Source organism: Stylophora pistillata, chromosome 11 (assembly GCF_964205215.1).
Source record: "Stylophora pistillata chromosome 11, jaStyPist1.2, whole genome shotgun sequence".
NCBI classification, from domain to species: Eukaryota; Metazoa; Cnidaria; class Anthozoa; order Scleractinia; family Pocilloporidae; genus Stylophora; species Stylophora pistillata.
Window position 1 is genome coordinate 17,542,005 of NC_142529.1, and position 17,326 is coordinate 17,559,330.

Genomic DNA, 17,326 nt, shown 5'->3' on the forward strand with positions numbered 1-17,326 from the left:
TGCTCCCCTTGAGGCCAAAGCTTGTGGTCGGCGATCACGTTCGAATTTCCAAATTCAAACGAAAAGTGTTTGATAAAGGATTCACTCCGAATTGGACAGAAGAGATTTTCGTCGTTGATGAGGTTCAATATTCCAACCCGATCACTTACAAGTTGAAGGATCTGCTCGGAGAAGAGATCAAAGGCTCTTTTTACGAACAAGAAATGTTGAGAGCAAAGCAAGAGGTTTTCCGCATTGAAAAGGTTATTCGAAAGAGTAAAGGAAAAGCTCTTGTAAAGTGGAGTGGTTATCCAGAAAAATTCAATTCATGGATCGATGCAAAAGAACTTCAAAAGATTTAAAGAGAGAAAAAAATTATTAAATAAAATATTTACAAAGATAAAATGAATGATATTACCGAGATTACTCAAGACCTTAACGATTTAACAAAAATTGCACTTCGCAAACAAGCAAAGAATATGGGGCTAAAAAGATTTCAAAATCTCAAAAAAGCACAACTCATAGAGTTGATCAAAAACCCACCACCCGACGATCTTGATTCAGTTTCAAGACCTGCGCTGTTAGAAAGGGTGAAAGATATCGGTTTGGTGGGACGTTATTTACTAAAGAAAAAAGAATTGATTGATTACATCAGAAACCCTCCCAATAAAATTCCAGTAAAAAAAAGAGCTGCAAAGAGAAAAGTAATACTTCGAGAGATTCGTGAAAATTGTGACGAAGCGTTCGAAGAAAAAGAATTTGTTTTTCCCTCAATGTATGCTACCGCAAAACATTTTAACATAAACCCTGGAAAACTTGGCGCAAAGTTGCTTGGTAAAAAAGAAGAGCTGAAGAAAACAATAGTCATCAATGGTGTGAAATATATAATTAGTTTTGAATAACTAATCAATCTACCCTTTGAAGTTTATAATCTATAATCCTGCTGGGTTATAGATTAATCAATAAAAATTATTTCATAAATCTTATAATGCTCCGGTGCATATGTGTCCACTAAGTTCAAAAGAATGATTCGCTTGTCATCATTGGCAGACAAGGCGACTTTGTTGATCTCTTCCATAAATATATCATGCTTTCGACTTCTGAGGGTATTCATTTTACGATGTTGGTTTTCACCACCGAATAAACATTCTTTATAGTCGTCCAAGCAGATAGTGGTCTCTACCACCTTTTGTTTCACACCTTTGCATTTTTTCTTTTCCTCTCCATCATCAAACATTTTGTAGCTGTAAAGCTTCGCTCTCAGACCTACAAACTCTTCAATGATCTTTCCCCCAGCTTCATCCTTGAACATTCCAATAACTTTCTTGTTCACACCGGTCGGTATTCCAGAAGGATGATCTTTCGGAAAGTTGCTCGTATCGAACAGTTTGTGCACATCTGGTTTTATATCTTGGTAAAAATCATCGGTGTGAATCTCATAGCATAGACTGTCTGTGTCGGTCATGAGAGGCTTTGCTCTGTCTTCATATTTGGGTTTGATGTAATTGTAATGAAAGTCATACATGTGCTTCTTGCTGAGATCGAGAATGCACATTCCAAGATAGACGGGTTTATTGAAGATGATTTGTGTCTTTCTCATATGAAACGCGCAGAGATTCTCGGAGAATATGGTGCGATGTTTGAAGTTCACTTTATTTACCAACTTCTTCGCCTTTTCTTCAGAGTTGACAAGCCTCACATCAACTCGTTTCCGAATGTTCTCCATCGTCTTACCGTATACAGAATTGTTCATGCGTTTGAAAAAATCTTTCTCAAAATCGGTATCAGCCTTGGCTCTCCTCTCTGTATTCAAATCAATGTACGGTTTCATCCAAGGACTCTCTTCAAACTTGATGATGCGGTGAATCTTTCCGATCTTCATTCCAAGACACATGTAAAACTTCAGAGTTTCGTGATGAATGACATACTTTTCCTTTCCACCCAAGGTGCAGAGCAGCTTTTTCACTTTATTAACCCTCAAGTTTTCAGGAGCGAGAGGGTAGTCATTGAAGTAATCGTGTAGTTCTTTCTCAATGGGGAGTATATCAACCTCAAGAACGCATGGAAAATCTTTCCATTCGTTAAAATCTTTCTCATCTACCCATTCAAAACCGTGTGTCGGCAGATTTTCACACATTGCCCAACCGTAGAGGTTGTTTGCATCGAGATATGCGATAAACTTTGAAAGTTGCTCGGGGTCAAATTTCTCTCCCATGTATATGTTGTTGGCCTTTGAATATCGTGTCGGAATCATTGAGATACCACCACGAATACCCTTTTCAAACATGTGTAACATGTTGACATCACTCAACAACTCAAGACTTACTTTTGTTGTCTTGAGGCAAGCATCCCAAGACAACCCCGGTGCAGTGTAATACCAACAGGGATCAAGGCCGTAAATCCCTTTGCAAACCTTTCTAAAGTTTTCAAACACATCGGCAAGCAAAAGAACATCACTTTGATTGTAAAGATTGTGATAATCTCGCATCGTCTTCATGCCCCATTCTTTCCACACTTTCAACACATGAGCATAGCCCTCTTCAGAGATTCCCTCACCCGATAACACAGAGAAGAAAGCTTCCCTCGGCGGAACACCAGTCTCCATTAGCTTGTGGATAGAATCCAACCATTCATAAGGATATTCACCCTTTCTCATTAACAGTTAAAAGTTTCTCTCCACTGTAATATTTTCCTATAATTTGAAAAAAAGACTCACCCTCTTTGGCAAGATTCTTGACAAGATCGTCAAGCTTCCCAGGCATAAATTTAACACTATCTATGAACCTCAACTGCCTCTTTATCGGTATGTCTTTTTTAACTGTTTTTTCACCATTGAATCCAGGATTATTCTCTTTTATGAGTTTCAACAACTCTTCTTTTTTGAGTTTTGAAAAATTGGAAAGACCGAGTAATTTTGCCGTTTCTTTTAATTCTTCGTTGGTCATCGGCCCCACTTCTTTTTTTGTAAACTTGCCAACCACAATGTGTTTTGTGAAGCTGATATATTTTTCTTCATTGTTTGGTATGCAATCAATGTCACCCTCTGTAACTCCGAGGTTTCGGATAAAGAGATGTGCATCGTAGTTTGCCAAATTGTGAAAGACAACGGGAATGAATTTTGGTTGTCGGGCTAACAGGTTGCATTTGTTATGTGCAGCTCCTCGAAATTTGCCGGTGTAATGACAATGATCGCAAACCTTCTTATAGTCACAATGCTCATCATTGAAAGCCCCTTCACACAACCAACAACAAGTTGCATTTTCAAAGATCTCAGCATCGCTGTCTGTGAAGATCATCTTTTTTGGAGGATGATTTTTGTAAATGGACTTAACCTCCTCTTCAAGCATGTTGACAAATATCTGTGCAACATCTTCATCCTCAGACTTTGCTGTGTATTCAACCTTTTTCGAATATCGATCATCAAATGAACATTTGATGTAGTAGCAAAAACTCACCGGGATATGCAGATGCTTTTTCTCGGTGTAACAATTTTCAGGATACGGTTGAACGGTGTGGAGAGGCTTGATGATCGATTCAAAGTCGGCATAGATGACAAACGGCACATCTATCTTTCTGTGGTAGTTTTTGAAGAAGAGAAAAGATCCCTTTTCAGGCATAATTTCTCTCACAGCCTCATGTTCTCGACACAACTCATCGTGTTTATCAAGAACTTTCTGAGAACCGAAATAATTTAGACATCTCCTGCAGATAAACTTCTTATGCCCATCTTTTGACAAATCACTCGATAAGAGTCGGCTCATAGATTTGATGAGACAGTAATGTTTTTTATCACCTTCAGCAATCAAAAGAAGATCGATGTGTGTATTGATCTTCTCGATCTTGCTCACTCTAAAGGGCTCAAATTTCCCTTCATAACTGAAAACGTTGATAGCGATACCCGGATTCAACGTTTCAAAGCGGCGAATATCTTTCACATCCATCGGAAACTTGATTCCATTCCATTTTAATTTTTCCGCCTGCTTTCTCAAAATCTTTGTGATACGCTCAGCATGACTCTTAACAGGATTCAAAGCTCTCGTAACACACCACTTGAAACATTCAGCATCTTCATTCTTCATGTTTACAATGGCTTTCTTAGCTGCGAGCTCTGGTGGCAGTTTAATGTTTGAAGATCCTTTCAGAGGGGTGTATTTCGCCGTATGCAAATCCAACCCCACAATCGAATCTAAAGTCCAACCACTTCCCTCTCTTGTCCACTTTGCCATGCTCTCCATCATTTTAACGATACTTCTGTTATAAATCTCTTCTCGGTCGGTTTCTTGAAAGATAATCGATTGGTAAGAATGAAAATACACAAACTGTATCTCAGTCTCACCAGTCGCAATGTTTGTCTTTGCCATATTACACCTCAAAACGAACTCTATCTTGATATTTTTCTGTGTTAACAGAAAGTTGATAACGGGCGGTTTTACAGCTTGAAAAAAGTCTATCGGTCCATAACCCTCTACCCCATCAGTCGTATAATGATTTGTAAAGCCTTTCAATGAAGTCATGCTCTCAACAAGATTGAATTGGTGTTGATCTGTTTTTTCATTGAGTTTGTTGATGCGTGTTTTAAAATCTTTCAACTTGCCGTCAACCACAGCTCGTGGTGCAACCAACCCCTTTAACCATTTTCCCCAATCTTCAACCTTTTTCTTTCCCCAGTCAACAACATCTTCAATCTTTTTTCTCAGATTGTTTTCAGTATTTTGCTGTTTAGGTTCGTTTGATTCTTCACTCTGGTTTGAATAACCCAGTGTTCTTTGGAGTGTATTCCAAAGACGGTTTGCTATTGATGCCATTTTATCTTTGCAAAGATTTTTTTTATATTTAATAATTTTTTTTATCTTCTTAGATCAATTTTTTTTATTAAATGTGTTAAACGAGAGGGTAAACTTCGAGAAATTATCCCGCACACCCCGCGCAAGCGCGAAGTGCAATCTCTCGAAGTCTCCTACAAGGGGCAAACCCCTCGTGCTCTCCTTATTTAGTCAGTATTTATTTTATTTATGCATAACCAAACGTTTGACTAAAATATGTGAAAATTTGATTGTCATTCCAAAATGGATTAGAATCGGCATTAGATTTTTTCGAAGATTTTGAAAATGTTTAAAAAATTTCTTGGACAAAATCATTTTGTCCGAGATTTGGGGTATTTGCAACTACTCCTATGTTGATACATTTTCCATAGATTGGAGCAATTTTAACTTTTTTGCATTCCCACCTTTCAGTATGATACCAATTGCAAGGTGCGTACAAAACATAATGCAGGGCAAGGCAAAGGGAATATTGCTGGTCTCTGTGTGGCCAACTTAGTCTTGGTTCCCGGCCCCTTGTTCTTCAACTACTATACAGCCAACCATGGATTTTCAAACCATCACCAAACCTACTACATCATGCCCACCTCAGGGAGCCACACCCTCTACACAAGAGCCTGCACCTGATGGTCCGTCCTTTATCAGGAACACCTTTTCACAGCAAGACCTTCCTCCAGACATTACCAACGTCATCATGGCTTCCTGGAGAAAAGGGACTCAAAACCAGTACAAAACCTATGTGGAAAAATGGCTGGCATTTTGTTGTCAAAGGAAAATGAATCACGGTTCTCCAAAGATAAGCGAAGCTCTTCAATTTCTGAGGTATTTATACAATCAAGGACTAAGTTATTCCACAATAAACACTGCAGGATCCGTATTTTCATTGATCCTAAATAGTGAAGGCATCAAACCCTTTGGCTCCCATCCACTGGTTACCCGGTTCCTAAAGGGAATATACGAGACACGTAAACCACAACCCAAATACAAAACCATTTGGGATGTGGCTACAGTACTAGTAGATACCTCAAGACGCTAAAGCCATTGGAACAGCTTTCTTCAAAGGACTAAACACTGAAGCTACTAATGCTACTCTTGTTAGCTACGGGGCAACGAGGACAGTCCATCTATCTGTTGAGCCTGGATGGCATGCACATGTCATCACAGTCATGTAAATTTGAACTCTCAGAACACACTAAGACCAGCAAACCCAATAAGAGAGAAAACAGCATTGATATAAGCAGTTGTCAACCAGATAATACCCTCTGCCCCCTACTCACCTTGAAAGAGTACCTTAAGAGAACAGCGCCTCTGAGAGGCACTGAGAGAAAACTTTTTTTCAGCTTCATACAACCACATAAAGGGGTATCTAGAGACACAATATCTAGACGGGCTAAGACCGGACTTAATTTAGCAGGGATTGACACAAGCCAATTTACAGCCCACACCACTAGAGCAGCTACTCCATCCAAAGCAAAAGAGAGAGATTTCCCTCTGGATGTTATACTACCGACTGCTGGATGGGGGTCAGCGGCTACTTTTCAAAAGTTTTATCACAAACCAATCGTTCAACAATCTACTTTAGCTAACACAGCACTTACATTATAGCTAAAATCGCTTTTATAACCAGATTGACCCTATGGTATAGGGTTGTACGTTAATCAAGTTAAAAACACATGAAGCCTTAAGACTTCAGTATTTAAACATATTTGTTCATGTTGCTGTTGACTAGAAGACAATGTTTTGCACTGCTTATGCCAGAGCAATGATTGTATTCACTATTACATGATACACATGGACAGACTAACTACATCGAGTTATAAGGCTGAATAGAATTTGTTAATTATAATAATGTTATTATACATGTGTGGCTATATCATGGTTGGTGCGGCTCTGTCAGAGCTTTAAAGTCTCATAGGATCTCCTAGCCTCCGGTCATGTGATAGAATTGGATAATTAAACGAGACTTACCTGTAAGTTGAAGTTTCATTGAGATTCCATCACATGATCAAGGAGGCAGGAGATAACATCATGCCCACCCATGCTCACCCATGCTCACGCATTACTGATTACGTCTATGGTTAGCACACTAACCTGTTCTATCATGACATAATTCTGATACACCCACATTCTTTGAATAATGAGTTGCGCATGCGCTGTGCTATCTCATGTTATCTCCTGCCTCCTGGGTCATGTGATAGAATCTCAATCAAACCTCAACTTACAGGTAAGCCTCGTTGAATTTTCCAATTTTGTGGCGGAACTCAAAATTATCACGCAATCGCGTTACGTTATGAAATTCAAAATTTTTGCGAGAGAAATTTAAGTTGTGTCTCTTTTTCCTTAGTTTGCTTTGCCAATCGCCCACTTTTCCTTCGTTTTCCCGAGGAATTTTTGGATTTTGTGAAATCCATCGTAAATTAGATTTCCCTGTTTTGCGAAATGATCTTTCCCGCGAATTGAAAAGGCGTTCTTTGTCACAAGACTTGGCGAGAGGTTCCATTCATTGACACGCGCTTGAAGTGCGAAAACTGTGAATTTCCTTGAAGGCCAAAAGCTCGATGTTCGTTTCTACGGGAGTTACCACAGACTACTTTAATGAATTGATAGGGTATGTAGAGTTGTTGGATTCTCATGAAAATTGGCTAGAATGTTCAACAGATATTAGCGCATCAAAGCGTGTAAGGCTATTTCCAAATTCGAAATACTTATCTCATGACGTCCCGGAGCGTGGCTACAACCGCAATATTTACTATTGTCCAACTTCAAAAGAGATTTTTTTAGGAATCAGGAAGCGTACTTAGGGTTTTTCTGGGTGGCACTCTATTTTGTCGACAGTAACCTTCAGCGGTTACCCACGGACAATGACTACCATAGCAAGGAAAGAGTGATTTATTCATAATCTTAGGCCATCTTATTTTCAGGATCTGCTAGTTCGTCATCGTCCCATGTGTTGACTTCGGTCATCATCATCTCAACGCTTATCTCGTCCAAATTATAACTTGATGACTTACGGCGCGAGAGCTTTCGCTGTCTCTGATCCACAACTCTGAAACCATCTGCCCATTGACATAACATCTTGACACAATTTGGAAACGTCTAAGTCCAAACTTAAGACATTTTCGTTTGCCAAAGTTTTGAGCGACTAAGTTATTTCTCGTATATGTGCACGATCCTTCGCAGTAAAGCACCATTTGAGCAATAGTGAAAATCAGACCTGAAAAAAATTTCAGCCCTGTACGGGATTCGAACCACTGACCTCTGCGATGCTAGTGCAGCGCTCTACCAATTGAGCTAACAAGCCAACTGGGAGCAGGCCATCAAATTAATTAAAATAAATAAGTTATTTCTTTTGTAAGTACTAGTCATTTTATTTATTTCCGTGTACTACATTAAAAAGCGCGTAGAGCCTTCGTATATGCGCTATATAAATGAGTTGTATTATTTTATTATTATTATTATTGTTATTATTATTTATTTGAAATTTACGAGATTGCTTGACAATTTTGATTTCCGTCACAAATTTTATCATCTATTGTTTACCGCCTATTGTCCATCATCTATCGTGTATCGTCTATCGTGTACCGTCCATCTCTATCGTCTATTATTGTCTATCGTCTGGGTTTTAGTGCATGCCCGGCACGACATCAATAAAGCTATGCCAACGATGGATCCGCTTAAGATCCAGTCAGCTAAAAGTAGAGTATGATAAAGTAACAAATTTCCCTGAAGCGGAATAAGATTACTAACGTTTGTAAATAAAGTAGCAGCAGAAATAACAAAACAACAACTAAGCTAATAATGAAAATTTATAATCGATGTAAATATCTTACAGAGTTTATCAATTTTACTGCTGTACAACACGATCGACATTCGCAATCTTGAAAATCTGACAAGCGGAAATAAATTGAAAACTGTTGGTGAAAGCACAGACTGGATCAAATAAAGTCAAATCGGTTTGATATGATACTTTAAGTGAAGCTCCATTTCTAAGAACACAATATTCATTCTGGAATAAAATTATCGTCTCCATTGGCTGAAGTCATCTGCCTCCGACAGAAATTGGCTCCACAAGAAACCTAAATCTACTTTTATCGTTTTTCTTTGAACGACAAAAGCGAGATGGAACATCAAATTTGTAAAACTATACCGTGCAGATCTGAATGAAGAATCTTATTAAATTATTAACTACGTCTACATCTTTGTAAGTGGAAAGTAAAACCGAAGGTTACTCATTTCACCGTAACAGTATTCTGTTGGAATGAGTTGCATCGCAGTTTACTGTAGTTAGAACTTGTTGGGTTGTTCAGTGTTAAATGCAGCCGGCATCGGCGCCGCTTAAGCTTGTCCTTGTGGTGGAGGATTCTGGTTTGGTGGTAGTGGTGGATAGCTTGAGTAAGGCGGAGGAGCCTGATTAAAACCAGAAGGAGGCGGCTTGAAACTTAGAGGAGGCTGGTTGTAGTTCATCGGCGGAGGAGAATGTACTAGCTGGGTCGTCATCATGTGTGTCTGAGTTGAGAGGAACTGTTGTTGCGGCTGCTAGGTAACGACCACAGTACCGGGTGACAAGATTCAGCGGGTCAGTTCAAGGGCATAGAATGTTAGATCTACCTGAAGACTGCCTGGAATCCACACCACCTTTCACTAATTGCGCCCTAGATTATTTTGGGCCCTTCATTGTTAAGGATGGTCGTAAACGGCTGAGACCCATGGTGTCCTCTTTACTTGCTTGGCGTCGAAAGTTATAGGCCTCTATATCGCTAACTCGCTTGAGACTGACTCCTTCATCAATGCCTTGAGAAGATTCAGCGTGCACAAGAAACGAAGTAACAATGATGACCTTCAAGAGCTTAAGGTCGAAGACTGGGAAAGCGCAGAGCGTGCCCATAACACTTGCAGGTAAAGGTAAAATCTGTTTACGAGCCTAGTGGCCCATTACGCCGGTGCTTAACTCCGGTTTCTGTAGCATGAAGCGACTAGGAGTATTTCTACTCCTCCCTGGATGGGATGCAAGTCCATCGCAGGGTTACCCCAAGCATTGAATTTTCCGGTAACCATTTATAACCTGGGTGAAGAGAGGCACTGTGAGAGTAAAATGTCTTGCCTAAGAACATAACACAATGTCCCGGCCGGGGCCCGAACCCGGACCACTTGATCCAGAGTCGAGCGCACCAACCATGAGGCCACCGCGCCTCCACACAGCGTGCACAAGAAACGAAGTAATAATGGTGACCTTCAAGAGCTTAAGGTTGAAGACTTGGAAAGCGCAGAGCGCGCTCATAACTCTTGCAGAACAGATAAAAGCCTTTTACGGAAGAAATAGCAACTCTGAGGAACATGAGGCAGAAAAACACTGACCTAGAAAGTAGAGTCTTCACTCGGCAGAGAAAGGCCAGCATGAAAACATGTAGCTCACTTTACAAGCTTGATCCATTTTTAGATGTTAACGGAATCTTAAGCTTGCTAGTTGGTGGACGTCTAAGGCAGGCGACCCTAGGTGATCACAACAATTGCAGAGCAGCAATCACCGCGAAGGCAGGATTTGATGCAAATGATGATGGCCAAAAAGATAATTATGGTGAAAGTTAAGCCTGCAATAGCACCAGCGCTCCAAACACAGGAGGACAATCACTCTCCCCTACAACAACTCTTTCCAATGCCACACTGGTCGTCGTACGAACAGGAATAAGACGAACTATAGATGCATTTGCTGTTACAGCATAGCTCGTCACTGTCACATTCGAGGTCGCTCGAACAGGAGCAAGAAGACGAACTTTGATGCATTTGCTTTTACAGCATTGCTCGCCACTGTCACATTCGGAGTCGTACAAACAGGAACAAGAAAACCAACTTCTGATGCACTTGCTGTTACAGCATTGCTCGCCACTGTCACATTCGGAGTCGTACGAACAGGAAAGAGAAGACGAACTATTGATGCATTTGCTTTTACAGCACTGCTCGCCCATTCCACATTGCGAGTCGGACGAACAGAAGTAACATTTTTTCTACAGACCTCATCTGTGCAACAGGACTGAAGGAACGAACAATCGCTGTCGCCGGTACAGGAGATAGCACCTCTAGGGCAAAGAGACAGACAAAAAGAAATCATAAAAGCTCCTTAGAAGCCATTTTGCTCTTCACAATTTCAAAGGCGTCTGTTCGATGTATGATAATAATTGAATGGAGTTGGCTGGTTTCCAAATTATTTTTCCTAACATTTTACCAAATTAGGTCACGAGAATGCACAAAAGATGTCACGTTATTACACTCTAGAACAGACAGAATCACGGAGCAACAAAATAGGCCCAATAAAAGATCCAGACGTTTATTTTTCTTATTGGTTTTTTCTGGCTTGACTTTTACGGAAGCGAATTTTTTAGCGGGATAGGTTCTTTTGGGGGAATCACAAAAGTCGTTCGTATTTTTTTTCGTCTTTCGCGTGCTCCTTATGCGATTGATACGATGCACAGATATGGCCGTAGGATATATTTCACAACCTATAATCAAAATACTGAAAGATGAAATAAAAGTGTAATGATAAATTCCTCATTCTATAGTCTAACGTATAATACGAGCGGACATTTGCTCATATTTTGCTCCAATTGTTGCTCGCGCGCGCCTCTTCGCGACAGAGAAAATACAACGCAACTCGCAAGATATCCACTAAGAACGGAAGCTTATCGTTGCAGTTGAAGGCAACGGTACATTACTCCGCATAAACGGATGATGCACCATTTAACGTTTAAGTTTATGCACTAGTGTGTATTACAAACCCACAGACTCGCATAATTACTTGTTGTATTCGTCTTCGCGTCCATCTCACGTTAAGAATTCCATTCATTTTCCTCAGTTTCTAAGACTTCGTCGTTTATGTAGTGATGACTCTAATTTCCACCACAAGTCAGAGTCAATGTGCCAGTTTTTCGATAAACGTGGTTACCCTGGTTCTATCGCTCAAGCGGGTTACCATCGCGCCCAACTTATTGATCGAAATTCAGCACTACAAACGTCACAAAAGGAAAATCCCGACCGCATTCCATTCACTCTCACGTTTCACCCTCGCAACCACTCAGTTAAATCCATCATTCTTAAAAACTTTAAATTACTTCAAAACGATCAAGAGACAGCACTATCTTTTCGCAGCCTCCGATCATTTCATTCAAACGCGACAAAAACATAGGGAATTTTTTGGTCAGAAGTTCTTTTCAGACTAATGACCAACCAGGCACTTTTAAATGCGCTCGCACACGATGCAAAACGTGTCCTTTCATTCTCAACACTGAGAAAATATCGGGACCCAAACGATCTATTAAGATCACCGATCACTTCACGTGCACTTCCGCCAATGTAATCTATTGCATAACTTTCACTTATTGCAAAAAGATATACATCGGCGAAACAGGCAGAAGACTAGGTGACCGATTCCGAGAACACCTTCGCGACGTGGAGAGGAATGACAAGGACACATCGAAACCAGTCGCTAGACATTCTAATTTACCTAATCATTCTAAGTAACATATGGCAATCTGGGGTCTTTCCTTGCACTTAGGTAGCACAGAAAGCCGTAAAACTCTTGAACAAAAGCTCATCTTTCAAACCGGCAGTCTAGATCCCACAGATATCAAAAAAAGGTTTTCATTCCACTAATTTATTCGTGTTTTTCTCGTTGCCATGTTCCCACCAATCATGTAGCTCCATTTTCTGCCTTTAAAAGCACACTCAACCTACAATTCCTCTATTCGCTCCGACGAAGGGCTAACGCTCAAAACGTCAGCTTTTATAATCGCAACGGTGGCCAATTTACCATTTCAACTTTCTTGATATATTCAAATTATAAAAGTTTGGAATATTACTTACGAACCAGTTACCAGCATATCAAATGGAACTTTTCTCGCGGCGGCGGAGTAGCAAAACTTTAATGTTAACAAAAATTGAGGCAGCAAACAAATGTAAATCTAGTACTACTCGACATCGATATAGGTTATGCTGTAGAAGGATCTTCATTAAGGGGAACTGAGATCTAAAATTGAACTATTTTTAAATTGCAGCTTGTAGCTTAACTATCAATGTTCGAACGTAAGCGTGCGATCCTTCGACCGGCGCTGTTGTTTATGAACGACAGGGCGTCAAAGGAATCGTTGATCTGTTGACAAAGCGATGTAATCCCAAAGGAAAGTATTCGTCAAAGGCGATTCAAATATTCAAAGATTTGAACAAACTCGCAAATATTCCGGTTCACAAATCGTCTGGAAAAGCAAAACTCTTAGGAGGAGCCATTTTCTCTGATTTCAAAGATTTGAAAGACAGACTCATTAAATTGACAGGGAGTATCGACGCCGGTAATTCGAGTATTCAGTTGAGAAACGAAGCGATGGAAATATTGGATCACCTCCTCAAAAAGAAAAAAATATCGAAAGAAAATTATGATGCATATATACAAAAACACTTATCGTAATGGAATTGATGGAATTGCCGATATATCTCAACTCTTTGACTTGTGCGAAAGGTTCAAGTCATAATTTTACAACATCTTTCAATCCTGTGATGAGACTCGATCCAAACAGAGAATATTTTGTTGCTCTCGATGAAGTTGCAATGTCATACAGTTGGTACAATGTGAGTAGCAGCTATGATAACAATAAACTAAAATATAGTCACGATTCGGGCACGACGTGGACAGAGATTGAACTCCCAGATGGGAATTTTGCCTACTCTGAATTGAATGCTTATGTTCAGAGAGAACTCGAGGGAGCAAAACATTCAAAGACGGGTATCACTATGAAATTTGTTCCAGCGCTTCTCAAAGTTCTGATCGGTCTCGAAGATGGTTATCAAGTCGATGTGAGAGGTGGAAATTTTGCCGATCTCATTGGATTTACAAAAAAGATCGTTACAACAACCAGTTATGGTGAAAAATCACCCGATATCACAAGATCTGTTGATGACATTTACATTCGTACAAACATCATCTCAGAGAGTGTTGTCGGTGGTAAACAATCGGATGTGTTGTTTCGATTCAGCGTTGACAATCTCCCCCTCTCTTATCCTTTTCATATAGAGCCGAGGGTAAAAAAGTACAGCAAAATAAACACACGGACTATAAGAGATTTGCAAATTTACATCACCGATTCGCTGGGAAGGCCGATCGATCTCAACGGAACGAGTGTATCATTGACACTTCTCCTAAAATAGATTCGTGCAAATTTGCGTTTTGTATTTTATTTCTTGCGATTGAAATAAAATGGGACGAAAGCTTATGAAAAGAGATGCCGATGGCAATTATGTATTGCATAATATTGATGATGATCACCCACTTCAAGAGGGTGAAGGAATATTTGACACTCTCAAAAATGTTGGAACAAAAATAGTCGCAAAAGTCACAGGAAAAGCCGCAAAGGAAATAGCTAAAAAAGCGGCCACGAAAGCGTTTGAAAAGGGGGCAGAGCAAATCGGTGAAAAGACAGGACAATTGATCGGTGAAAAGATTTACGACAAATTCTCATCCCGAGAGACTGGTCTCTCGAATCGAGAGGCTCCTTCGAATCGAGAGACTCTCCTACCCGCACCCCCTCGAGAAAATAAAGGTGAAGAGCTTGCAAAGCTATTACAAAAAGATAATAAGTCAGAAAATAAAAAAGGTGCAAGAACCGCAAGGGTTAAAAAAGTCACAAGGACCGCAAGGGTTAAAAAAGATGAAAAAGATAATCTCTTTGACGATTTTGCTGAACTTTTTTTGTAAACTTTTTTTTGTGAAAAATTTTTTTTCTTATCTTTTAACAAAATAAAGAATGGCTTCCATGCGAACAAAAAAATTTGCAAAGGGTTATGAATATTCTTCATATGAACTCGATACCCCTCTCCAAACTGCTCCGGCAAATAACAATTATCAACAGAAGAAAGGGTATAAATTTACCGTCGATACAAAAACAGCGTCAGAGGCCGTGGCCGATTGGTTCAATGCATATTTTGAAATTGATTTCAAAATTACAAAAATGGATAATACAACTTATGGCGCAGCCGATGCGGCCGCAATAATCAACGGTAGCTTTAGTATGATAAAAGACATCAAAGTTGATTTTGAGAAGGTTAGAGTTCTTGATTTGCCAAGTGCAAATCATGCTGCGAATATGAAAAATCTCACCGAATTTTCAAAAGAACATTCGGATCAGGTGGGGCCTCCCCAATTTCACTATCTCGACACAGCCTCTGGAGCGGTGATACAAAAGTATACAGCACTTGCCATTCCAATCGCTGCCGGTCAAGATGTGAACAGAACACCCACAGACAACGCGGATTACAATGAAGGGTTTACGACAAGAAAGACTCTTCTCGCCGCAGGTGCTGAAAACAACATTCATCTTCCACTCAACCGTTTCGGTTTTTTCGATTCTTTGGAAGAGCAGATACCTCCAAATGCAAAGGTTACTTTCGATGTAACTCTTGAAGAAGATAATGAGGTGCTGTTCAGATCAAATGCGGCCGCGGCGGGCAGATACATCATCACAAAATTCCGCTTGTGGGTTCCGATGATCAGTATGAATGACGTTGGACAAAAGCTCTATTATGATAACTTCATCAAATCTCATACATGGACTTATCAGAGAGAGCAAATCAGCGTCTCAGGACCACTGAGACAGAAAAATGGTAAATTCAACATCACAAGTGCTGTTGATAGACCAAGACATGTCTTCGTTTGGGTTCTGAATGCGTCCAAGTTTGACGATCAGGAACAAAACATGTTTGTGTTTAACACTTACAACATTGCCAACGCGAGGTACTTTACAAAAGCTCAACTTCGCGTTGAGAACAACACAAGATATCCGGATCAGCAACTGGACCCCAGCAGTGAGCTGGCAAGAGCATGGAAATACTTTGCGAGCTATTCAAAACTTGCAAGTAACAGCTTGTTCGGTCCAGCGATCACCATGAAACAGTTTCAAGATCTCTATGGAGTGCTTTACTTTGATTTGACAAAGCAGCCTCCAGAGATCATGAAAGCTGCAACAAGACTGGACTTTGAGTACAGTCTCAACAATACCACCAACGCTCATTATCACATCTATGCATTGATCCTCAATGAGGAGGAAATCAGTGTTGATGTTATGAGCGGAAAAGCTCTCATCAAAAAGTAATTCAATGCGAGAGCTCCCCTGCGATTTGAGAAAAAATTTGCAAACGCAAGGCTTACTTTTTTTAAAATTTTATTATGTTGTGAACATAATAAAAAACATGACGACTTACATTTCATATGGAGTATCACTGAGTGATAATCAAAGAAAAAAGCTTGCTAAAGCTTACAATGAGAAGTCGGCTATAACTCTTCGCCTCTCACACAATGAGTTGAGTGGCCCTGACGAGATGATGCTGACAAAGACACAGATCAAAAAGATCAAAAAAGCAATAAATTCGGGGAAAGGAGTTGATTTGAAAATCAGCAAGACGCAGATGACAAAAGTTGTTCAAAAAGGTGGCAGCCTATTTTCTTCACTTCTCGCTCTTGGCACAAAGCTTCTCCCGAAAGCGATGAATCTTGCCACAAAGGCTCTTCCAGGATTGGCTACAGGTGCCCTCTCAAGTCTGGGCAATTTTGCCACTGATAAGATTCTTGGTGCTGGTCAGGGTCAGTCGGGTGGAATGTTGATTCCAAATTCCAATATTATGAAGCTTTTGCCGTATGTGGACGCTCTTTCAAAGAAGCAGAAACAGGACCTTGCAAATGCTCTTAACTCTGGTGGTGACATGAAAATGAAGCCGACAAAAAGTCAGAGTGGAGGTTTTCTCGGTACTCTTCTCGCTTCGATTGGTGTGCCGATACTTCTAAAGGCGTTGACCGGAAGCGGAAACTCGAGAGGAAGAGGCTTACACGTTCGCGCTCCAAAAAAGAGTGGTAAGGGAATGCAAAACAGACCGTATTGGGATAATCAACCAATTTTCTTCCCACCGGGATTGGGCGAACCTGTACCGACAATTGGAATGGGAAATAAAAAAGGTAAAAAAAAGCAAAAAGGACAGAAAGGAGAAGGTCTGTTGCTGGGCAAAGATTCTCCCTTCAACGGAATACCACTACTGGGAGCCCTGCTTTAAAAAGGCCGCCCTTCAAAAATGTTCCGATCACAAACCTCGACATTCAAAACTGGATCGATTATCTCAAGATTCCAAACTTTGGAGGGGTGATATCCAGGGATCAAATAAAAGATTGTAAGGCTGGACACTCTTTCGTTATCAATCTGAACGAATCGCATGAGTCTGGTTCACACTGGGTTGCGATGGTCTTTGGTTCCGATTTCATCTTGTACTTTGACAGTTTCGGTCTTGATCCACCGCAAGAGGTGTTGACACTTTGCAAAAAAACATCGAGTTAACTACGCATTCAACAACACACATTATCAAGCATTGACAAGCGTCTTGTGTGGTTATTATTGTATCTTTTTCTTGAATGAAACAAGTAAACGGATGAAGCCTTCTCTTGCACATCAAAGTTTGTACTCTATTTTCAACGATGTTGTACAGCCTTTATCACACAATGATGC

At 40.2% G+C, this 17,326-nt stretch overlaps 2 pseudogenes; one reads left to right on the forward strand and one right to left on the reverse strand.

The window, feature by feature from the left end:
* Positions 1-6,404, forward strand: part of LOC148720371 (uncharacterized) — a 32,468-nt pseudogene extending 26,064 nt beyond the window's left edge.
* Positions 6,405-10,289: 3,885 nt separating this feature from the next.
* LOC148720374 (uncharacterized) lies at positions 10,290-10,925 on the reverse strand (annotated as a pseudogene).
* Between the last annotated feature and the right edge of the window lie 6,401 nt (positions 10,926-17,326).